This window comes from Mustela erminea, chromosome 19 (genome assembly GCF_009829155.1).
Source record: "Mustela erminea isolate mMusErm1 chromosome 19, mMusErm1.Pri, whole genome shotgun sequence".
NCBI classification, from domain to species: Eukaryota; Metazoa; Chordata; class Mammalia; order Carnivora; family Mustelidae; genus Mustela; species Mustela erminea.
This window is the reverse complement of record NC_045632.1, coordinates 30,786,687-30,811,049: the sequence shown is the minus strand read 5'-3', so window position 1 is coordinate 30,811,049 and position 24,363 is coordinate 30,786,687. Positions and strand designations below refer to the sequence as shown.

At 49.2% G+C, this 24,363-nt stretch overlaps 1 protein-coding gene across 1 annotated transcript in view; it reads right to left on the bottom strand.

Moving 5' to 3' along the window:
* The window catches only part of CHD9 (chromodomain helicase DNA binding protein 9), a 222,748-nt gene extending 198,768 nt beyond the window's left edge, over positions 1-23,980 (bottom strand). The window contains exon 1 of the mRNA XM_032325864.1: positions 23,908-23,980. The gene's annotated coding sequence lies outside the window, so the exon portion shown is untranslated. The remainder of the gene's footprint in view (positions 1-23,907) is intronic.
* Positions 23,981-24,363: the final 383 nt, after the last annotated feature.

The following is a 24,363-nucleotide window of genomic DNA, read 5'->3' as shown; positions in this document are numbered from 1 at the left end:
AGAGATTACAAGTAGGCAGAGAGGCAGGCAGAGAGGAGGAAGCAGGCTCCCAGCCGAGCAGAGAGCCCGATGCGGGGCTCGATCCCAGGACCCTGAGATCATGACCTGAGCTGAAGGCAGAGGCTCCAACCCACTGAGCCACCCACGAGCCCCTTTTTTTTTTAATTTTTAAATTTTTAAACAGTTTATTTGAAAGAAAGAGAGCAGAGCAAGAGGGAGGACACTTGGGGGTAGGGCAGAGGGAAGGCAGGCTCCCGCTGAGCAGGGAGACTGACTCAGGGCTAAATCTCTGGACCTCCCCCCCATCATGACGTGCCAACTGAGCCACCCAGCACCCCCATGGGCAAAGATTTTACCTGCTCTGTGCTTTGATTTCCTCATCTTTAATATGGGAAGATACTCCTTGCACTCCTGTCTGTCTCAGGGACTGTTATGAGATCAAATATGTACAACTTATTTGAAAAGGAATAAAAAAGTCTCCATGAGCTAGAAGGGAATTAACATTTGATGAGCTTCCATAATGTACTCAGAGACTTGCTAAGCATGAAGACTGAGCATCTTCTGTTCGTCACCGGTACTGATCCAGCCCCATTTTGGTAACCATGCCCTCCAAGGGACCACGCCTCCTGCCACCCTCCCAGTCCCAGTAGGTCTAATCACAGGGCCTGAGCAAGTGAGCCCCTCTCACTCTGCTGGACACAGGGATTGCTTTCAGGGATGGTCATGTGACCCAATCAGGGTCCTTGAGACTTTTGTTAGGACTTTTGGAAAAGAGATTCTCAGAGCACCTGGGTGGCTCCATCTGCCTTCAGCTCAGGCCATGATCCCAGGGTGCTGGGATCGAGCCCCCATCGGGCTCCCTGCTTGGCAGGAAGCCTGCTTCTCCCTCTTCCATTCACCCTGCTTGTGTTCCCTCTCTTGCTGTCTGTCAAATAAATAAGTCTTTAAAAAAAAAAAAAGTTCTCTATGGAGACCCTCAAAGGATCCAGGGGTAAAAACCGATGCTGCTGCTTGCTGCCTTGTTATCACATTAACCCCAAATGAAAGTTGAAACAAATCTGGAGCCAAGAGGTAGAGTGAAACCCAGTCCTGATTTTAACAGTTGAACCCCAAATACCAGTCATGTCCACCTGTGATGCTGTGATTCATAATAGTAAGTAGAGATTTGGTATTTCATCACCATAGTGTCTGGATAACAACTCCTAAAACCTGCAGAATTTCCTGAGATGGGGGGCGGGGCAACGTATCTTTTGTTATGTTAATGAGCTATTTTTGGAAAGCACCTAAGAAAAGGGGTTAGTTGTCAGAGGAGCTGATCATACCATTAGAGGGTATGAACTTTCAGTCCTTACCCCCTGACTTCCAGGGACGTTGAGGGGTGTCTGGGGGTGATGGTTGACTCAATCACCAATGGACAACGATTTAATCAATTGTGCCTATGTAATGAAACCTTCATAAAAACCCAAAAGGGCTGAGTTTGGAAAGCCTCCAGAAGGGTGAACACGTGGAAATCTGGTGTGCTGGGAGACAGCATGAAAGCTCTGCACTTTCCCCTACATCTTGCTCTATGGGTCACTTCTATCTGGCTGTTCCTGAGTTACATCCTTTTATAACAAAACCTATAATCTACCAAGTAAACAGTTTCTCTGCGTTTTGAGAGCTGCTCTAACAAATTGGTCAAACCCAAGGAAGGAGTTGTGGGGACCTCCAGTTCAGAGCTCATCCATCAGAGGCACAGCTGACAGCATGAACTAGGGACTGGCCTCTGGAGTTGGGGGGTGCGCAGTCTTCTAAGACAGCACTTAACTAACTGTGGGATTGGACACTACCTCCACGTAGACAGTGTCAGAACGGAGTTGCACTGGAGGATGCTTAGCCGATGTCCCGGAGACTTCCTTGGTGGTGTGGGGAAACCAGAACCCCACCCCAACATGTGTTAGAAGGTGGGTGCAGATCCCTGGTACCACCCCCGGACTTTTTGATTCAAGGTAAGCCCCCAATTCCTTTTTTTTTTTTTTTTCCTCCAAAGGCATCTTGGGTTGGATTTTCCATCCCTTGTGACCAAGAGAATCCTAGTAGATAGAGCATTAGCTCATTTCGTCTTGAATTTGGTCTCTGGAGCGGGCATTCTATCCCCTCCACCAGGCTTTGAGAAGAAATGAGTCTCCTAGCTGCATCACAAGCTTCAGTCAGCATTAGGGCTTCTGCTGGGAGAGGAGAGCCCCCTCTCCTGCAGCCAGAGGCCGAAGGGAGGACATAATTCACCGGTGTTCTCCACCCCAGGTGCCCCTTCCCTGGAAGAAAGGCACCAATAAGACCAGGTGTTCAGCCAGTTCCTATAGGGCTTAAGCTTGATGTCAAAGGCTGGGAGGGCTCAAAATGGCCCAATACCTGCCTCTCCTTCCAGGGAACTGATGCTTCAACGTCCCCCTTCTAGAGCTCCGCTATCTCTTCTTAAGAAAACACTGGAGTCTGGTAAAATGCAAAGACACCCCAGGCCTCCTGGGGCTTTACAACCCGAGCTGCTATCAGTCATGATTCTTGGAGGAAGAATGACATTGAGAGGAATTTGGTGCCCGGCGGGGAGGGCAGATGTGGCCCTCTGGAAGAGGGGAAAAGGTACAAAAAGGGACATCTCGGGGGAGGGTAAGTTTCAACTGGTTGGGGGAGCAAGTCGGCCATTACATGTTTGGTAATGAGATAATAAAATATCTCCCAGATACCTCCCATATTTGCTTCAGCACAACAGAGGGCTGGCGAACGTGGAGGACAGAGATGAACTAAGACCGGCCGTGAACTTATCATTATGGAAGCTAGGTTACGGGTGTATGAGGCTTTCTTCTGTATTCTGTCTACTTGCCCAGATGTTTGAAATTTTCCATAGTGATTTTTTTTTTAAAGTGTAATGAACAACCAAAAAAAAAAAAAAAATAGAAAAAGAAAAAGAAAAACAACAACGACAAAAAAAAAAAAAAACAAAGAAAAACCAAAACCAAAAAACCCCATGTTTTGGGCTTTATTCTTCCCAGAGCCCTTTACATGTATCTTGCTATGCACCTCACTAATGATGGTTCGTTCTCCCCTCCCATTTTATGTATTTATTTTTAAAAATATGTTATTTATTTATTTGACAGTAGGCAGAGAGAGAGAAAGAAAGGAGGAAGCAGGCTTCCTGCCAAGCAGAGAGCCCAATGCAGGGCTTGATCCCAGGACCCTGGGATCATGACCCAAGCTGCAGGCAGAGGCTTTAACCCACTGAGCCACCCTGGCACCCCCCCCCCCATTTTAAAGATGGTAAAACTGAGGCTGGAGAGGCTAAGTCACTTATGCAGGTGGAATTTGCCAGCCGGACCTAGGTCACTCTGGGGCACAGGTCAACGGAGGCAGGTTGGGCCAGCCCTAGGCTTGATGGGGGCAGACAGGCAGGGATCCGTGCGAGGTGAACTGCGGCTGTCCACTTCCAAATCTAGAGGTAGCCCCGTCTGTATCTGCCTGGCGTGGTGCAGACCTCGCAGGGCCTCGGGGAGTCATGGGGGACACAGAGGAAAGCTCCCTGCCACCGAAGTCACGTGCTCCTTGGCAGTTAAGAAAACACTCAGTCTAGCACCATAGGCTCTGGACCCTTTCATGGGCATCCTGGGGGCCGTTGCCTGAACATCTGGGGCTGATAAAGGGAGACCCACGTGGGCTTCCCTGCCCCCTTTCCCATAACGATTTCCGCACTTCCCCTTGAAGCTCTGTGTGCGTGTGGCTGTTCTTTTCTTCTCTTTCCTCCCAACATATGGATTCCCAGCTTCTATTTCAAACTCCAATGCTTCTCTCCTATAAACTCCCCAAAGCTCTCAATTTCCTTTTTCCATTGCTCATTCTTTCCTAAAGTGTATGAAAAAGCCTCTCTTAGCTCTGTTCCAATTTCCTTGTTTATAAAAGAAGGACAAGGAGAACAGTGATTGCGGTGATCAAGGTTAAGCATGGCCTGATTCCTTCCTTAGGAGAAGCCACCTCCACAGCCTGAGAGATCAAAGCTTACCAGGTACAAGAACTAATCACAGGAAAGCCCCCATTCCCCCACCCCCACCCCAAAGTCAGCCTGCAGGAGGCCTGATACAGTGCCATCTGCTCCCTTTAGCTGGCTGAAATGTCCTTTTTGAAAGTCACTAATAGAATAGAAAAAAGGAAAAGTCACGAGCGGGCACGATTCCCAGAAGGTTGCTGCCGAAGTGGGAGTGTGTTATCTGGGAAGGGAGGAACCGGTCCTGGCCTGCTCTGTAGCCCGTGGCCTTGCACTTTCTCACAATAATGGCACCTTACCCCTTAAAGGCAGAAAAAGCTCAACCCTCAGCACTGCAACTGTACACATCAGCACCACCCCGGGGCCAGGGAGGATGGCTGGGTCTGTGCATCAGCAGGGGCCTAGGGGACAGGAGGTCCTCACCCAGGCAGAGGTCACAGACCGTTCAGTGCCTTTGGCTGCACAGCAGGTAACAATGATGGCCGTGGGGCAAGGTGATAAAAGGCTGCTGACCCTGTTTTCTGCCCAGGGGGGACCAATGGCTGGTGGCAGTGGGGACTGAGGCTAGCAAGTCCTCTCTGGAAGGAGCTGCAGCTTCCCACCTCCGCCTGGTTACAGTTGTTCAAGAAGGTGAGCTCCGTGTTGCCAGATCTTCTGTTTTTCCAAGGAAGTGGAGACCGGGACTTGACATGAAGTCTCCTAACCTGAGAACAGGTTTAAGTGACAGATATCGCAAAGGCTGATGGTAGTGGCCACATAAAACCTCTCTAGGGGTCTGAGTTCACCTTAAGACCCCGCTTGCCGCCCTGACCTAGGAAGCAGGTCCTCTACACCTGCCACGTGGCAGGCCGTGCTGGGAGGAGGCCAGAGGAGGTCAGATGAAGCCACATGGCCAAGGGCCTTGGCCAGCATGCTTAGGAGGTAGGGCCGCTTGCTGTTCCCGGGGCTCATGAAACATTTTCAGACTTCTGTCATTTTATCACGCTGCATCTGCGGCCAGCTGGGTCCTTCCCAGCAACCCTCCCACCAGCTTCAGAAATTCTCCTCTCCACGGCCAGTTCCTTAACGCTCTCTTTTGGTAGGGCAGGCCACGGCTTCCACATCTGACCAAATCTGAGTCAACTTTCCAAACAACTTAAAATTCACCTGCCCACTGAAGAACCAAACAACACCGTCAATTCACGTGCCCGTGACAAAATCGTGACTGGTGACTCTGGGTACTTAAGGAGCTTTCCCCGCCCCACCCCCAGGAAACATATTGTGCTCGAGGGATAGCTTCTGTTCCTCGTCTCCATGGGAGAGAGAAGAGGGAAACCAAGGCACGGAGCTGAAAACTCTTTGCCTAAAGATACATTTACTTGGCAGGGCTCCAAAGAGCCGGGGGAAACAGTTTGCTGAGCTTTTTATTTTTATTTTATTTTTTTTTTAAGTTGAGTGTCTTCTTGAATTGTATAGAAGAGAAATAAGTAGAATTGCCTTCCAGTGAGATGTAATCTGTGATGCTGAGACAGAGAGAGAGAGATGAGGAAAGATTATAGGCCAAGGTATGATAATCAAATCTCTTTCCCTGGCTACCTTTACTCTGCCACTTACCCACTTAGAGTCTGATTCGTGCATTTTCCTATGCATGGGGAGTGAAGAAGATGGGTCAGAGGGGATGGCGGAGAGACCTTTCAGAGCAAGGCGGGGTGCTCTGCGCAAGTGACTGCTGGCAACGGAGTGTGTGCACACATCTCTAGGTGTGGACGGATTCACACGCTTAGTTTGCATGCAAGCCATTTTGGTAGCAGAAGTGTTTCTAGGCTTTGGGGAGTACCCTTCTAGGAGAACCTGCCTGATTCTGGTCTCGGTCTCCCCCCTCCCCCAACACACTGTGGCTATTCGTTTCATCAGTATACATGTACAGGGCACCGCCCTGGGGTCCGGCAGTGAGCTTACAACAGTGAACAAGAAAGACCCAGTCTTTGTCCTCAGGGTGTCCACCATTTCATTTAAGAGCAAGGCAGACAGGTGAATGGGTGACCGTACCTCAGTTGGCGAGCAGCTGGACAGGGGAGGTGAACCCAGAGAGGGCAGGTAGGTGGAGGCTCAGCTTGAAGGACAGAGGGGGAGGAATGGGGGAATGTATTCTGGAAGAAATGAGGTCTAAGTGGAGATCTGGAAGTCAAGATGGTATTGGACCAGTTGGGAAAGGGAAGGCGGGTGTTGCAGGCAGAGGAGCCAGCACGGGCGAAGATCTAGGGGCAGATTCCCAGCACCCCCCACCCCCCACCCCTGCCAGTTCTTCATGAAAATCTCCTTTGAGCTCAGGCCATTCCTCGGGAGGGTCTCACGGGAGTTCTGGGACCAAGTACGGGACTGATGTGGCGATGGCCCTGTCGAGGCTGAGGATGTTAAAAGGCATTGTTGTCAGATTTAAACTGCTTTGTTTTTTTGTTGTTGTTGTTGTTTGGGTTTTTTTGTTTTAAATATTTTATTTATTTTATTTGACAGACAGAGATTACAAGTAGGCAGAGAGGCAGGCAGAGAGAGAGAGAGGAGGAAGCAGGCTCCCTGCTGAGCAGAGAGCCCAATGGGAGACTCGATCCCAGGACCCTGAGATCATGACCTGAGCCGAAGGCAGCGGCCTAACCCACTGAGCCACCCAGGCGCCCCTAAACTGCTTTGTTAAAAGCACCCAAAATAGCCTCCTGTCCTTAAGATACTCAGATGATAGGATGGAGAAGTGTTCGGGGGACACTGTGGAGTACAGCCCTTCCTCCTGATAAAGGACATAAACACTAAAGGTGAGCCATGGAACCAGAGACCAAACTGACTCCAAAATTCCAATTTACAAAGGATAAAAAATGCTCATACGTCTGCTCTCTCGCTCTCTCCTTCCCCCACCCCAACAATCTCACTCTCCTCCCCCCCACCCCCTCTCACTCTCCCCTGGCAGGCTAGGCAGAGTAAGTGTCAGATTTTTCACATTATTTTTCAGAGAGAAGGAAACTGAAGCTCACAATGGAAAAGGATCCAAGGTGACTGGCTCATTCATTCACTCACCGACTCCACAAACAGCAACAGAGCGCCTGCAGTTGGCAGGCTTGTCCTAGGTGCTGCGGATGGAGAGGTGACTAACAGCTACTCCCTAATGAGAGAAGCCAGGGTTCAAGCCCATTGCTCTGATTCCCAGTGCCCTTTTCAACAGACTGAACTGCAGGCTGGATATATGGTCTCAGGACAGCACTCCAGAGGGTGGGTGTTTACAGCCCCATAGTCGTTGTCAGCACCCCTCTTCCCGCCCCTACCCACCACCTGCAAACACACCATCAAAAAACACAGCATAGTTGCTATGCAAGTCTATCTCCTAGGCTAGGTGCAGCTCAGATTTTCTCTGCAAGTCCCTCCCATACAGAAGCCATCCCCACCAATGGTTGTCCTGGTTGTGGTTGTCTTTGAGTCACTGAAAATTTTCCTATTCTACCTCCACCCTCTGACTAGCCTCAAGAGAGGGCTTTTAAACCCTCACCTTTTGCAAGTGCTCTCTCTAAACACCGGTTCACAGAAGAAGGGACGGTATAAAGGTTCGGGGTGCCTGGGTGGCTCGGTGGGTTAAGCCTCTGCCTTCAGCTCAGATCATGATCTCAGGGTCCTGGAATGGAGCCCCACATCGGGTTCTCTGCTCAGCGGGGAGCCTGCTTCCCACCCCACCCCCCCACCCCCCAACGGCCTGCCTCTCTGCCTGCTTGTGATCTCTCTGTCAAATAAATAAAATCTTAAAAAAAAAAGGGTCTTTCAAAAGGAAAGGGGGTGTGTGTGGTGGGGGACCTGGGACAGGTAGGATAAAGCCCAGCAAGTGGAGACACCAGACCCACTGCCTCCTGGACGGTTCAGCCCTGAGCCGCATCCGGCCAAGGTCGGAAATGACCGGCAACACCCAGCCAGACAGACGTCTCTCAGAGATGCTTGGGAGAGGCTGGGGTATCTCCCCAGAGCCTGGGCAGTGTTATTTCCTGGGGCAAAGCAAGTCACAAAGGATGAAAGCGGATGACTGAATGTCTGGGGCAGGGTGGGCGGCCTTGCCAGGAGGTGGGGGTGGAGCAGGGGAAAGGGAGGAGGGGCCGAGAGCTGGCGGGTTTCACACAGACAAATCTCTTCATTTTTCCAGACTGGAAAAATCTGTTTGGGCTGTGCACATTTGCAGAGAGTCACGGTATTTACTACGCTTCCTGGTTCCACAGATTTCTTTTTGTCATTCCGTCAAACGCAGCTTGTATTTTTCAGAGCCGGAGCTGAACGGCCCATGGGGGCTCTTCCCCCACGCTGTGTTCCAAAACACATCGCCAGCGACTCGAAAAGCCCAGCACACATGGGCAGCGGGAGTGGGGTGGTGGTGAGGGGGCATGTTTTAGAGATAAAGACCCGTATTTAGACAAACAGCGTCTCCCCCTTGGAGGTGTTTAATGACACTCCTCATTTTCCAGGCACACACTGTTTCCTCAGCAGCCGTCAGAACAAACCGCTCTTCTGGAAACTGGTAACCGCACTTTGCCTGTGACTCTCAGTTATCCAATCCATACGGACGGTGGGGGAGGGGAGGATGGGGGAGAGGAGAGTGGTCAATTAAAAAAATAAATAATTCCCTTCTTGCCGAAATGTGCCCAGAAGTGCTTGGGGCCAAATGTCAGATTAGAAAAGTTGTGTGTTGAAGCATTCTATGCTAAAACATGAATTCAATCCAAGGAACATTTACTCAGCACTTACTACCAGGAGACTCTGAGGTACAGCACTAGGCGTGGGAGTATCCAAGCGGACCACAACTTGACATGCACTTGGCATTTTTAATAGGAAACAGAGTGTGAGCCCAATGGCACGTGTGGCCAGTGGTGGAATTTTAGGCATCAGAAACGGAGGCGGTCAATAAGGGAAGTCTTTCTGGGGGTAGGAGAGGGGAGAGACCCCTTCACATCATACTCGTAGGTTCCTGTATGTGTCATGCCAGCCAAGCTGACGAGGGAACAGAAGGCTAGCTGAGGACAAAGCACAAGCAGAGAACCCACACCCCCACTCCTGGGTGGAACGTGTGTGACATTCTTCCAGGAATCCCCCTTCTTATATTAATACCTCGCTAGAGGGAAAAACAACCTTGACAACTCCCTTTTTCCTTACCTCCCCTAACCCCGTAGTCTATAACCCGTCACCCCTCACAACCCCCGCGGAAGCAGCTCTTTCTGCCCATGGGTCCTGTCCCTGTGCTTTAATAAGCCACCAGTTGGCACCAAAGACCTTTCAAGAATTTTTTCTTAGTCACGGGGCTCCAGACTCCACCCCACTGAACCTCACCTATATTCTGGGAGTACGAGCATCAAATCTTGCTCAAACAACCTGGAGACAACTGCCTGAGAGTCGGTGAGTAGGAACCTCATCTTTACAGACGACATGACATGTTCAGGCACTCTTGGAGCCTTTCCAGCCCAGGAGGGCAGACAAACAGGCATCCGTGGTGAAGTGGGTCAGAATCACCTGACGCAGTAGAATACAGCCTCTAACCTCCCCTTCTTGGGTTGCCAAGGCACAAAGTCATCTTGCATTAATTTCCAGAGAGAAAGAGCCCACACAGACTTCTCCTTGGACTTGCTTTTGAGTCAGGAGCCCCGGGGAGTCAGAGGGGTGGAGGCTGATGTCGGGAAGTAAGGGAGGGTCTTTAGGGGACCAGAGAGTTGGAGGGGGGAGCAAGGAATTCTGAATAGTCCAAGTTGACGATGCCAGATGTAGCTCAATTTTTTTTTTTTCTTTTAAAGGACTATTACGGGTTTCCTTTCCAAAGTGGAACTGCAGGGATGGAAAAATGAGTTTCAGTTGCTATGGAAATTGGAGTTGGCTGGAGCCTGCAGGAACAGCAGCTGGAGTAGAACAAGTGGCCAGGAGACTGGCCCTGTGACAGAGGGGCTTCCGGCTGGGGGTAAGACAACAACAGGCTTCAGGAGGGGAGAGAGGAGACAGGGACCATGTCTCCAGATCCTGAAGCCTAGGAGTTCTGCAGACATGTGGAGTGACGTGTGTGTGTGTGTGTGTGTGTGTGTGTGTGTGTGTGTGTGTGTTGCATGTGCATCCCCACAGGCCAAAAATGACCAAGAAGCAAAATAAATCACTGCCTGAGAAAGAACAGAGTTTCACCAGGAGACTCTGAGGTCAAGAAAGCCGGAAAACAGTTGAATGACAAAAGAGAAGAGGCCTGCTATTTCAAAGACTTCCAGGGGGTGAGGAAATGCCTGAGCAGGGACTGGCCCTCTAACTCTGTGCTCCCTCACCTTTTGTCCTCACACAACTCCTCAAACTGAAACTGATGTGGGCCAGCAAAATCCCCGTGGGGTTGGTTAAGGCTATGGGGGTGGGCAAGCTGGCTGTTCTGTTTCATCTGCATTTCTGGGGGACTGTTTCTGTTCCAGGTAGAAAGTCCGCATGACCTCGGGGAAGCTTCGAAGGGGTCTCAGTGCTCTCAGCATCACATGCTGGACAGATGCTTTGATTTGGCTTATGGTGACTTCAGGCCTTTGTGGGATCCCTCAGCAGGGTCCAGCTGGGGGACTATTATGCTATTCCCACTCTTAGCCCAGTAAGAGGACCTGCCCAGCCACTTTCCTCCCATCATGGTGGGGGTGAGTGGACGGGGGACCTCACACTGATGAAGGGACTCGAAATTAGGCCCTTGACACTATATAATTCTATCACTGTCTACGTATGTTGCCCCTGAGAAACACTGAGAGGACCATACAGTTTAAGGTGACCACCAGTCTGGTACCTTGTTTTGTATTTCTTCATTTTTCAATATATCAAGATCCTCAAAAAGTGGAAAGATGCATCAAAGAAGAATACTTGGGAATAAATGCAACCAAGGAGGCAAAAGACTGATACACAGAAAATTGTAAAATGTTGCTGAAAGAAATGAAAGAAGATACAAATAAAAGGAAAGACATCCTGTGTTCATAGAGAGGGAAGCTCAACATTAAGATGTCAATACTACACAAAGCGATCTATAGATTCAATGCAATTTCTACCAAAATGCCAAGGATGCTTTTTTCAGAAATAGAAAAATCCATACGGAAATTCATACGGAATCTCAAGAAACCCCAAATAGCCAAAAAACAATCTTGAAAAAGAAGAGCAAAGCAGGAGGACACAAACTTTCTGATTTCAAAGCTTACAACAAAACAAAGTAATCAGAACATTGTACTACTGGTATACAAGCAGACATTTAGACCGACATAATAGAATAGAGAGCCTAGAAGTCAACCCTCCCATGTATGGCCGAATTATTTTCAATAGGGGACCAAAAATATTCAATGAGGAAAGGCTAGTCTTTTTAACAAATGGTGTTGGGAGAACTGGATAGCTACTTTACATCGTATACAAAAATTATCTAAGATGGATGAAAGACTTAAACATAAAATCTAAAACTATAAACCCCTATGAGAACAGATTGAACAAAAGCCTCATGATATTGGATTTGATGATTTCTTGGAGATGATGCCAAAAGTATAGACAACAAAAGAAAAAATAAACAAACAGCTTCATCAAAATTAAAAACTTCTGTGTATCAAAGGACACTAACAACGTAGTGAAATGATGGGATGTGAGAAAATACTTACAAATCATATATCTGACAAGGGATAAATACCAGAATATATAGAGAACTTCTACAACTCAATGGCAAAAAAGCACAAAAAACAAAAACATAAAACTCAACCTGATTTAAAAATGAGCAAAGAACTTAACAGACATTTCTCCAAAGAAGTTAGACAAATGGGAGCACCTCGGTGGCTCAGTGGGTTAAATGTCTGCCTTTGGCTCAGGTCACGATCCCAGGGTCCTGTGATTAAGTCCCACGTCCAGTTCTCTGCTCAGCCGAGAGCTTGCTTTTCCCTCTCTCTCTGCCTGCCACTCTGCCTAGTTGTGTGTGCTCTCTCTCTGTCAAATAAATAAATAAAATCTTTTTAAAAAGGGTGCCTGGATGGTTCAGTCAGTTAAGCATCTGCCTTCAGCTCAGGTCATGATCCCGGGGTCCTGGGATGGAGCCCCATATGGGGCTCCCTGCTCAGTGGGGAGCCTGCTTCTCCCTCTCCCTCTGCTGCTCCCCCTGTTTGTTCTCTCTCCTGCTCTCTGTCAAATAAATAAATAAACCTTTTTAAAAAAAAATCTTAGGGGTGCCTGGGTGGCTCAATGGGTTCAAGTCTCTGCCTTCGGCTCAGGTTGTGATCCTGGGGTCCTGGAATCGAGCCCCGCGTCGGGCTCTCTGCTCGGCAGGGAGCCTGCTTCCTCCTCTCCCTCTGCCTGCTTCTCTGCCTACTTGTGATCTCTGTCTGTCAAATAAATAAAATCTTTAAAAAAAGAAATCTTAAAAAGAAAGAAGATACACAAATGGTCAATAAGCACATGAAAATATGCTCATGATCTCAGTCATCAGGAAAACGGAAATGAAAACCACATTGAGATCCTATTAGAATGCCTATTATCAACAAAACAAAACAAAAGCAGAAGTAACAAATTTGACAAGGATGTGGAGAAATAGAAACCTTTGTGCATTGCTGGTGGGAACGTAAAGTGGCACAAACACTGTGGAAATGCTATGGCAATTTCCCCCCAAATAAAATAATTAGCTTATGATCCAGCAATTTCACTCTAGATATATTCCCAAAAGAACTGAAGGCAGGAATATTTGTTTCCTCATCACAGTATTATTCACCATGGCCAAAACGTGGGAGCAACCCAAGTGTCCACGGACAGAGAAATGTATAAACCAGATGCCACATAAGCATACAATAGGAGACTGTTCTGTCTTTACAAAGGAGGACATTCTGACACCTGCTACAAACATGGATGAACCTTAGAGACATCATACCCAGCGAAGGAAGCCTGTCACAGGAGAAAAAATACCACACAATACCGTGGGTACAGGGTACCTAGGGCGCCGTCAAAATCGTAGAGACGGGAAGGAGAGAGATGGGTGTCCGAGGCTGACGGAAGGAGGGATCGGGGAGGAAATGAAAACTAAGGCAACAGTTAAACTCATTGTTTCATGAGTTTCGGAAGATGAAAAAGCTCTAGAGATGGGTGGTGGCGCTGGTTGGTTCTATGGAGGTATAAAGGTACTTGATGTCACCGAAGTGTACATTTTAAAATGGTTAAAATGGGGGCACCTGGGTGGCTCAGTGGGTTAAGCCGCTGCCTTTGGCTCAGGTCATGATCTTAGGGTCTGGGATCGAGCCCCACATCGGGCTTTCTGCTCAGCAGGGAGCCTGCTTCCTCCTCTCTCTCTCTCTGCCTGCCTCTCTGCCTACTTGTGATCTCTCTCTGTCAAATAAATAAATAAAATCTTAAAAAAAAAATGGTTAAAATGGCCAAGTTTGTGTCATATATATTTTTGCATAATTAATATATATATTAACCCCCTTCCCTGCTGTGATATGATGAGTGTACACACACACACACACACACACACACACGACCCCGGGTCAGCCTCTCGACCTCTGAGAAGTTCTGCCCTCACAGGCTGTCTGTCCAGTTCAGCCCAGTCAGCACCCAGGGTATGTCCTTCCCCCTACGCCCTTTGTCTTGTCGGAACTTACAGAGGTGCAAGTAAGACCACAAGCTGGCGTGGGGAGCCCCTCGTGGGCAGGCGGGACAGAAAGACGGACGGAGATGAGGACTGCTCAGGGAGGACAGTCCCCTGGCTCCCAAGCACGGTCTAAAGGGATAAGGGCTATGAGGCAAGACTGGGTACAGGGGGCCCTCCGTCAGCTGACAGGAAGAGAGGGGACTTCGTGCCTGGCTGTCGGGTGGTGTCACAGAGGAAGTGGTGCTTTAGGGGGCTTGAAAGGAATGAGGATGTGTGTCTGTGTGAACTGGCAGAGGGCACGTCAGATGGGTCGTCTGTCTGTCTGGTGTGTGCTGTGACTGAGAGACAGAAGGTGGGAGACGATGCTGGTTCACCAGGAAGAGGAGGTAACAGGGGGAGATGGGGGACCAGGTACTGGAATCTGGGTCACACAGCGCCATGGTCTTGGAAGGTGAGCATTGGGAAGGCATATTTAGCCTCGGTGTGTAACCTCCGGGGGCCGATCCAGAAGGAATGTGAATGCCAAGCTAACATGAACAACAAGGTCTGCGCACAGAGGACTTACTAGGCACCTCTTACTCAATAACCTCACGTGCTAGGTAACAGCATTAGCTCCAGTCTCTGCTGAGAGCGCGGAGGCCCCACCGGCTCAGGGCCTTGCCAAGAGCACGCCCAGGGCCAGTCAGCGGGAGAACTGGGGCCAGGAACCCAGATCTACGTGGGACTTGAACTCTCATACGTACAAGAAATGGCCGCAGGAGCTGGTTGCAAAACACAAATTGCAAGAGTGCCTGGGTGGCTCAGTTGGCTAAGCATTCCTCCGCCTTAAGCTCAGGTTAAGATCTCCTGGTGTGGGGGTGGGGGAGCAGGGGTGGCGTTGGGCATGGGCGTCCCTGATCAGCAGGGAGTCTGCTTCTCCCACTTGCATGCTCCCCCCATCAATAAATAAATAAAATCTTAAAAAAATCCAAACTCACAAATTCCATTCCCAGGGGCCAGAGATAGAATGATCTGAGCAACAAAATAAGGCAGTATTGGATTATAACCCGGAGTACAAAGTGAAACCCATGGGTCCCTGCTATTATTTAAAACAAAACAAAACAAACAAACAAAAAACAAAAAAAGAGAAATGAATAAATGGGAGAAAAGAGTCAAATTACCCGTGCAGAAAAGTTCCAAAAAAGGGCTGTAGATACACTGCCCAAAGAAGGGAGAACAGAATTCCTCAGTCCCTCAAGCGTGCGCTGTGTGTAAGGACTGCCTTCCAAGAGAACAATATGGAACAGGATGGAACGGGGGAACAGTCACATGACAGTGAAGACCCCTGACACACACTATCTCAGTTGGATGACTGAGCTTAGGGTCAACAGCAGTAGGTTGTGGTGACATCGGGGGTGCCCGCCATGATGTGACGAAAATGGCTCTTTACCTCTTGAGGCTTTCTTCTCCAAACCCCATGAACTCCAGTTCGATTCTGAGAAAACCATCAGGCAGATTCCACCAGAGTGGTGTTCTACCACATACCTGCCCAGTCCTCCTCAAAACTGGGAAGGTCATCAGAAACAAGGAAAATCCGCTCCATCGTCACAGCCAGCAAATACATAAGATGTTGTGACAAGGAAACAGGATACCAGATTCTGGCAGAGGTCTTGACAAGGAGAAAGGACAGGAGGTAAACACCGAGAAAATCTGAATAAACTATGGACTTCAGTTACTAAGAACGTATTAATATTGGTTTGTTCACTGTAACAAACGTACCATAGCACATGTGTTCATCTCAGTAATGGGGGTACTGGGCGTGGGGTATATGGGAACTCTCTGGGATATCAGCTCGGTTTTTCTGTCAGTCTAAACTGGTCTGAAAAGGTCTATTAAGAAATGGGCGTGCCTGGGTGGCTTAGTCGGTTAAGCATCTGCCTTAAGCTCAGGTCACGATCCCAGGGTCCTGGGATCGAGTCTCCCGTAGGGCTCCCTGCTCAGCAGGGAGCCTGCTTCTCCCTCTCCTCCTTGTTCCTGTGCTTTCTCTCACTATTTCTGTCTCTCTCTCAAAATAATAAAATAAAATAAAACAAAATAAAATCCAATCCCCAGGCTGACGCTCAGAAGCCGTGGCCCTCTGATGTGGCTTTGCACAAGTCTATCAGAGCTGTGAATGAAGCGGGCCCCCTTCCCTGCCTGTTGACCAACCCGAGAGAAGCCGCAGATAGAGTGATATCTTCAGGGTTGGCGAAATCGTTCACACCAAGGACACTGTATGCCTCTCCTCCATCGGACTCCCTGAGGCTAGGGATGGCTCTTCTCTCATCAGACTGGCAGCCTTCCTAGTGTAAGAACTAGATCTCCACTCTCAGACTGGGCAGCGCGGCTGCCCCTGAGGGTAGGGCCCAGTTTTCCTCTGGAGGATCTGAAGAAGGCCTCCCGCAGTGGCCCCGGGTGCCACGAATTCTCTGTATGCATTTTGTCTCCCTTTTAGGGAAGTCAAGATTCTTCAGCCGGGAGGGAGGAAAGGCCCTGGACAAAAACGTACTTTTTTTTTTTAAGATTTTATTTATTTGTCAAAGAGGTAGAGTGTGCGAGTGAGAGAGCACACAAGCAGAGAGAGAGAGGGAAAAGCTGACTCGCCGCCGAGCAGGGAGCCCCATGTGGGGCTTGATCCCAGGATCCCGGGTCCATGACCCGAACTGAAGGCAGATGCCTAACAGACTGAGCCACACCAGGTGTCCCAAAATGTACATTTCTAAAAGCCGGCAAAAATAGGTCTCCCAACACTCAGAGGAGCATAACCAAAGCTCGTAACAGCAAACTCAATGATCTCTTGGGTTTGGTGCTCTAGCTGCCTTTCCAGGACCCATCGAGCCTCAGGCATGGACAAGTGATAAAAGTACCAACAGTGTAACATGATGATCCTGCCAATTCTAGAACAGAGCTCCCAGAGAGCCGCTTCTCCACTGCAAGAGGTTATTACTGGCAGGTACACAGCAAGTCACCGCCAAATGTGGGGAGTGCGTATCAGTGGAATCCACACACAGTATCTGTAATTACTGATCTGCGAAAGTTCTTAAGACAGGACAGGATGCGCCTCTGGACAAAGCAGGAAGAGCAAGGTCTGGAAATCAAATCAAGACTTGACAATGAGAAGGAAAAAAAAAAAGGCGAATTGTATTAACATAAGCCGAGGAAATATTAGGTAGACAGAGATGGTCAAGCGTGAGGAGCTCAGCAAAAATGATACAAAAGAGAAGTCTTTAGAGTCTATCTTATCTCCCATTGTTCAGAGCATCGGGATTTCTGGAAACTCTTGAGCATTACAGACAGCTCAGAGGGCCAGAGCCGCCTGGAATCCCCTCTTGATAAGGATCATTTAAAAAAATATTTTATTTGAGAAAGACGGTGAGAGGGAGAGAGATCATGGACACGGGGGAAGGGTAGAGGGAGAAGCAGGCTCTCCACTGAGGAAGAAGCCCAATGCAGGACTCGATCCCAGGACCCTGGGATCATGACCCCAGCCGAAGGCAGACACTTAAACCGACTGAGCCACCCAGGCGCCTTCCTGATAAGGATCTTAAGGTTGGTCCCAGGAGCAGTAGGAAGGCAAAGATTTGGTCACTGATTTCAGTCACGTCCACCATGAGCACAAGGATGAGGGGACTAAGGTCAGCACGGCTGCCACCATGGACCTATCATTCAGCGGATACGAGTCCCTTGGACTGTCCTGGCTATTAAACTCATTCCTCTTGCTTACCTCGTCTTGGGCCTGTGAATACCAACCTTCTCACTAGAATTTGGCTTCCTATGCGGGCTTCCCTACTGATGAAAGAATGTGCTGACAGGCTGACATAAAGTTTTCGGGCTGCCTCGCAGCGCTTGTCCTATTGTGATTTAATATATTTGTGGTCTGGCTTCCCTACCAGGCTCCTGTGAATTTGGTTAGTGTGTCCCTTTTGGCCTGATTAGCTCCATCTCTGGCCTGCAAAGAAAGAGCCTGACCAGCCTCCCACTTCCGCCCCCCACCCCATGATGCTGGCCCTGGGGGGGCTTTCTCTGAGTGACAGTCTCCCTCTGGACAACACTATCTAGCTTCTCTCTGCCTCACCCATCACCCCAATCACAGCCATCCACTCTAAGCCCAGAATGAACTGTAGGGGCCCTTAAAAAAAAAAGGTAGAACAACAAAAACAACTTTGGAAGTTCTGGGACACACAAGAAAAAGGAAGAAAGGGGCCCTCTGCTTGTGGGGAGATGCCGAGAACACACGAGGGTAGAAGCAGAAGGAACTGGCAATATTTAACCCAGAACAGGGAAGATCTGGGAGGGCAGGTTCTCTGTCATCAGCTGAAGGCCTGCAGGGACAAAAAGGGGACAGATTTGTTCTCTGAGGCTCCAGAAGAAAGTATGACAATCAAGGGACGGTCGACTCAGGGAGACAGATTTCAGCTGGGTGAGAAGGAGGAACCTCTTACGGGAGGCTTCCTCTCCCATCGGTAAGCCAAAATAATAATTTCACTTTTTTTTTTCTTTTTTTCCTCTGTCACATTTGTGAGAAGCAGTGTCATCCTGCCATTAAGAACACAAATTGTGGGTGGTCTGGGAAGCTCAGTCGGTTGGTTAAGCATTTGCTTTATGGCTCAGGTTGGGACCCTGGGATGGAGCCCCGCATCCTTGGGGCTCCCGGCTCAGCAGGGAGCCTGCTGTTCCCTCTCCCTCTGCCTCTCCCCCCAGCTCATGCTTGAGTGTGCTCGTGCCCTCTCAAATAAATATCTTTAAAAAAAAAAAAAGTGGAGCAGGACAATTGGGGTTTACTTTCCAGTTCTGTCACTTACTGGCTATGTAACTTTGGGCAAGTTACTGAACTTCCCTATGCCTGTTTTCTCAGCTAATAATAGTACCTGCGTCAAGTAAGACTGAACCCATGCAACTGTGGTGAGAAGTAATTAAATTATGCATGCCCGGGGGCTTCAAATCACATCAAGTGCCTAGTAAGTGCTCAGTAAACGGCCACTATCATTTTTATCATATTTTTCTTTAAGTAGATGCATTATGCAAATGTATTTTATCATTTTTAAAAAAGATTTTTATTTATTTTATTTGACAGATAGAGATCACAAGCAGGCAGAGAGGCAGGCAGAGAGAGAGGGAGGAGGAAGCAGGCTACCTGCTGAGCAGAGAGCCCGATGCGGGGCTCGATCCCCAGACCCTAGGATCATGACCGGAGCCGAAGGCAGAGGCCTTAACCCACTGAGCCACCTAGGCACCCCTATTTTATCATTTTTTAAAGATTTTATTTATGTATTTGAGAAAGACAGCACGAGAGGGGGAGGGGCAGAGGGAGAGAGAGAAGCAGACTCTCCACTGAGCAGGGAGCCCCAAGGATGTGGTGCTCGATCCCAGGACCCCCAGAACATGACCTGAGCCGACGGCAGATGCTTAACCGACTGAGTCACCTGGGCACCCTTGTATATGTATTTTAAAGAAAATACCTTATATTACTACTGTGAATGTGGAGCCAGAAACACTTGCCCTGTATAGGTGGAAACTGTATGAATAAACAAAACAGTGTTCTTAAATTTTAGCTGACCGTTCTTGTCTGTTCAGTGCCCAGAATTTGAGGACTTCTGTCTTTTCCATAAGAGAGACAAGCCAGTCTGGTCCTTCACTAGACCTCTTTTGTTGACGGTAGTCAGAAGAGAGTCTGGCAAGTTCCAGGAAGTACCAGGCCAGTGTGGCTGGGGCTCCTGGGCTGGGGAGAGACAGCAGCAGGGCACGAGCACAGAGACAGTTTACAAAGCGAACACTTTTCCTAGTCTGAGACTTCATGTCCTTTAGCTCCGTGACTTCATGCCATGCCAGATCATCTCAAGAGGTCCCCAGGGGTATGCGGTGCATGCTTAAAAAACCCAAATCAGAAAACACTTTGTAGGGCACCTGTGCTCATCAGCGCTCCTCAGAGGCCACCTGCAGAGAGTTTCCAGTTGCACCCTTTCCCTCTGAAGGCATTTTCTGGTGGAGAGGGGGGTGGGTGGGAGGGTGGGAGGTGCGGTGGACTGCAGACAGAGTGCAGAAGTGGGGAGGCCTTGAGTAGGCAGGGAAATACCCCCAGCTCCCTAGCCTCTTCAGGGGACACACAACCTCTCCAAGGGTTTCCTGGCGAGACTGAGCCACTGTGCTGGTGCTAAGTCATTTACCAACACATCCTTCATTGGTTTTCCTCCTTTCCCAGGGGCCACAGCACTCTCTCCGGGCTCTCTGGGATCACTTCCCCGGTGAAGTCCTGAGACTCAGATTTTTTTTTTTTTTTTTAGACTTTTCAAATTTATTTATTTGACAGAGAGAGAGAGATCACAAGTAGGCCTAGAGAATTGGGAAGCCGGCTCCACGATGAGCAGAGAGCCCGATGCGGGGCTCTATCTCAGGACCCTGAGATCATGACCTGAGCCCAAAGCAAAGGCCTAACCCACTGAGCCACCCAGGTGCCCCCTGACACCCAAATTCTTGTCTCATGATCTGGGTTTGGGGAAGTCCCAACTAGGTATAGATCAAACTTCTAGCAATGGAATGAGTTACCCAGTGAGTGATTTCCATTTTATTGGGGGAACTCAAGAAACAGCTGAGAACAGCGGATGGGGATTCATGGGTCAAGTAAAGATTGAGCTAGATAGACATTTAGTATTCTTATGGCCCTCAGGTCTCATGATTCTAGATAAACAGTCAGCAAACTATAGCCCATGGACCACAGCCCACCCACCCACAGCCTGTTTTTGTGCAACTATGAGCTGAGAATCGTCTTTATATTTTTAAATTTTTTTTAAAAGATTTTATTTATTTAAGAAAGATCGAGAGTGTACAAGCAGGGGAAGGGGCAGAGGGAGATGGAGAAGCAGACTCCTCACTGAGCAAGGAGCCCTATGCGTGGCTTGATCCCAGGACTCCGGGATCTTGATCTGAGTTGTAAAGCAGACCCCTAACCAGGTGCCCTACATTTTTAAACATTTTTTAAAAAATCAAAAGAATAATATATTGTGACCCATTAAAGTCATATGAAATCCAAATTTCAGTGTCCATAAATAAAGGTTTACATAAAGTTTTATTGGAACACACTCATTTCCATGCCTTCTAAGGCTGCTGTTCTTCTACAGCCACAGAGGTGAGAAGATGCCACCTGAAACCATATGGTCCACAAAGATCAAAATATTTCCTATCTGGCCCTTTATAGGAAAAGGTTTGCTGAGCCTTGCTTAAGATCGTTGTCCTTCAGGGACAAGAGGCAGACTGAGACTGGCTGCCCCATGGATGGGGAGACCCGTGCCAGACCTAGCATTCTCGGGCTCATTTGGGTCAGACCTTCACACTTCCTTTTTCTACACTTTTGTGCCCACCCTCACTACTCATTCTGCCCCTGCAGGCAACTGGACTCTGTCATTGAGGCATTAATGGTTTTAGATCAGGACTATTTTTATTTTTAAAGGGCATGAGGACTTTTCTTCTCCACACTCCGTGCACTGTCCCAAGTAGTTTTACCCAAGCTTTATGGCTTCTGCAGCACTTATTATGACTCCTCCTCAGGTCAAACCAAATCTCTAGCCCAGGACTATGTTCTAAGGTCTCGGATCAATACTCAAATGTCTGTTCAGCATTACATTAAGAGGGAGATACTAGAGGTCAGATTTGCTGCTTACCAGCTGTGTAACTTTGGATAAGGTATTTAACCACACAGGGCATCAATTTCACCTGTGAGAGGGGGAAACCATCCAGCCCAGCCTGCCAGGACTACTGTGTTAATCGGATGAAATGAGAGCTGCCCACAAAAAACACAGTGCCACCTAGCCCCAGCCTCTGTCTCCAGCATATTATTATTATTATTATTATTATTATTATTGTTGTTGTTGTTGCTGCAATTCTGTTCTCTTTGCCCACTACACTCCCTGCACACTGGCTCTCCTTGAGTTTCCCCACCTTGCCAAGCCATTGGTGACCTCTAGGCCTTTGCACATGCTACTTTCGCTGCCTGAAACACTTTTTCCTCATCCACCCACTCCATCCCTGGCCGCTTCCAACCTTTCTGACACCCAATCTAAGGCAGGCCCTTTCTGTACACCTCTGCACCTTGATTCTTTCATTGCACATGGGGTGAAGTCTAACTGCAGTCAGTTCTCACTCTTCATAGCAGCTATGTTCTATAAAGTTGCCATGGATATGAAATTAGCAAATACGGAACCATTGCTCCCAGGGAAAAACCTAAAGTTAGGTTTCTGGGAGCCTCTGGTCATATTTTCATCAACAGATCAATACCTAACCTTGTGTTATGTGTGTTTCTATTTAAAGACACCTAATTTAATATACACTGTTGATTTAATCATATTGAACTCACAGCCAAAATCATGACGACTCATGCCTGAACACAGTTTATCAAATACATGTTTTCTCAGTAAGGTATATCACAACCTTCTTAGGCTTAGAAGCACTAGTCAGCACTTGTACGCAATGCTTGGGGGCAATTTCAAACAGAGAAATCACCAAAAGAAAAGAAGCGCACAAAAATGCATAAAACATGGCACAAAATAGACCCCAAAAGGGACACTTGCTTACAGTATGAGAGCTAACACCCGAAGGCAGAGCTTTGCCTTGGGTTAACCTCAGCTCCAGTTTCTGGCCACTCTGCTCATGTCCACGCATGACCACAGAAGCGCTGTGGATATCGATTTGAGGGTTATACGCACATTCTAGCGAGCAGGAGAATTCACATCTACTGAATCTGCGAAAGGTGAGGATCTACTGTACTTTTTCTCAGTTCTCTCATTCATGGGAGTGTGAATTCGCTGAGAGCCCGTTGACCTCTGTCTTACTCACCATTTTAGGTCTAGCATCTGGGAAGCTGCCTGGCACATAGTAGGCTCTTAATAACGAATAGATCGTGAACAAATGAGTCAATTCAGTGAAAGTGCTTTGTTGTGACAAAGGCAGTGACAGCCATGGTTAATGGAAAATGCACCACGAGCTGCCCTGTGCTAAGTGTTTTCTCTACATTCTCTCAATGAGGGAAACAGATTACTACTGCACATGGGCCCTAGAGTCAGACTGCCCAGAATCTGCGTAATTATATAACCCTGAGCATGTTCCTTGACCTTTCTGACACCCAGCTTCTTCTACCCATATAGGGGTAATTACAGGACTCTCCCGTGGGCCACGATGGGAAGTCAAAATTGAAAATGCACAGAAAGCACTTAACGCAGCACCTGGACAGGTATACCCTCAGGAAACGTGACCTTTCATTGTTAATAATCCCCACAACAACTCTAAGAGGTTTATACCATCACACCCATTTTGCAGATGGGGAAACTGAAGCCAGGCATGGTTCCATGAATTCCTGAGCTAGCTCCGGGGACTCCCAGCCCATGCTGGTAACCACTTTGCCTGTTATGCAAATACATTATCATTTTTATTACCTACAGGGGGGCTTACTCTGACTCCTCAGCTGCATTTACTAAAATGAGGGGGGGGTAGCTGAAGAGTTTTCTCTCACATTCCATATCAGTGTATTTCTGTTCCTGGCCCACTTCTGAGTTTAACCCTTTCAGAACCAGCCCGGTTGGTTTGTTATCTTGGCTTTGACAGCTCAAAGGCAGAGGTATTTCCTGCTTCAAAAGCAGGAAGGAGGAGGAGGAGAGGCGGGGGTGGGGTGGGGTGGGGAGGTATGAGAAGAAGAATCAGCATTCGGGCTCTGTAACAAACGTCCTCGGGTTTTCTCCAACCTTACATCAAGGGTCCTCAAACTTAATTGCTAATTGCAATCTCCTGGGAAGCTTTTAAATATCCAAATGCCCAGGCCCCAACCCAGACCACTTACATTTGAGTCTGGGGGAGGAGAGAGGGGGGCGCTGGTGGTGATGGAACTGGAGGCACCAGCATTTTTTTAGCGCTCCCTAAGGGATCCCAACGTGCCGCCAAGTTTGAGAAGGGTGTCTGGCTCCCATCCGCACCGGGCTGCAAAGCTGGAGTCGCTCTGGGCCTCAGCAACTCTTTTTCTCCTTTTCAGACTTGCCGTTCGGGGAATTCGGGCAGGCTTTCCCGAGGCAGAGGCTAAGCGGAGGACGTCTGCGTGCCGGCGACCTGCTGTTCCGCTCTGCCCCTAGGCCCAGCTTGGAGACCGCGGGGCTCCGGGTCCCCTTTAGGCAACGACACGTGTGGCCGCTCCGACTTCTCCGGTTCTGGGCGCGGACCGCGCGCGGGGCTCGGCAGCCGCCGCGCTGCCCACCCCGACCGCAGAGGCTCGAGGGAAACGCCCGAGGCTCAGGAATCCTACCTTGGCTGCCGCCGCTGCCCTCCAGTCCCCGGAATCCTGGGGCTCGGGTTCGCTCCGCCGCCCGGCTCCGCCGTGGCTTTCGCCCGCGCCCGAGCCCGAGCGGCGCCCACTAGAGCGCAGGCGCCACCTAGCGGGCGCGCGGAGGCGGCGCGGGGGCCGCGGCCCGGGGAGGTGGGAGCGAGCGCGGCCCGGGCGGAAATGCAGCCGGCCTGCCCACGTGGGCGGCGGTCCGGCTGGCCTGGGAGCCTCGCGCGCGCGCGCGCGGTGCCCCTCCGCCCCCGACCACCTTCCCTCCCCAGAGGGCGTTGTGACCCGAACTTGCTCAACTTCCTCGGGGGAGCACCGGCGGGCCAGCCAGGCCCTGGCTCCTGGTCTGGAAGCCATCCTGGGATTTTTCCTGGCTGCACCCAGGGGGATCTTTCTGTTCAGCCGGCAGCTTTCAGATTACCCCAGTTT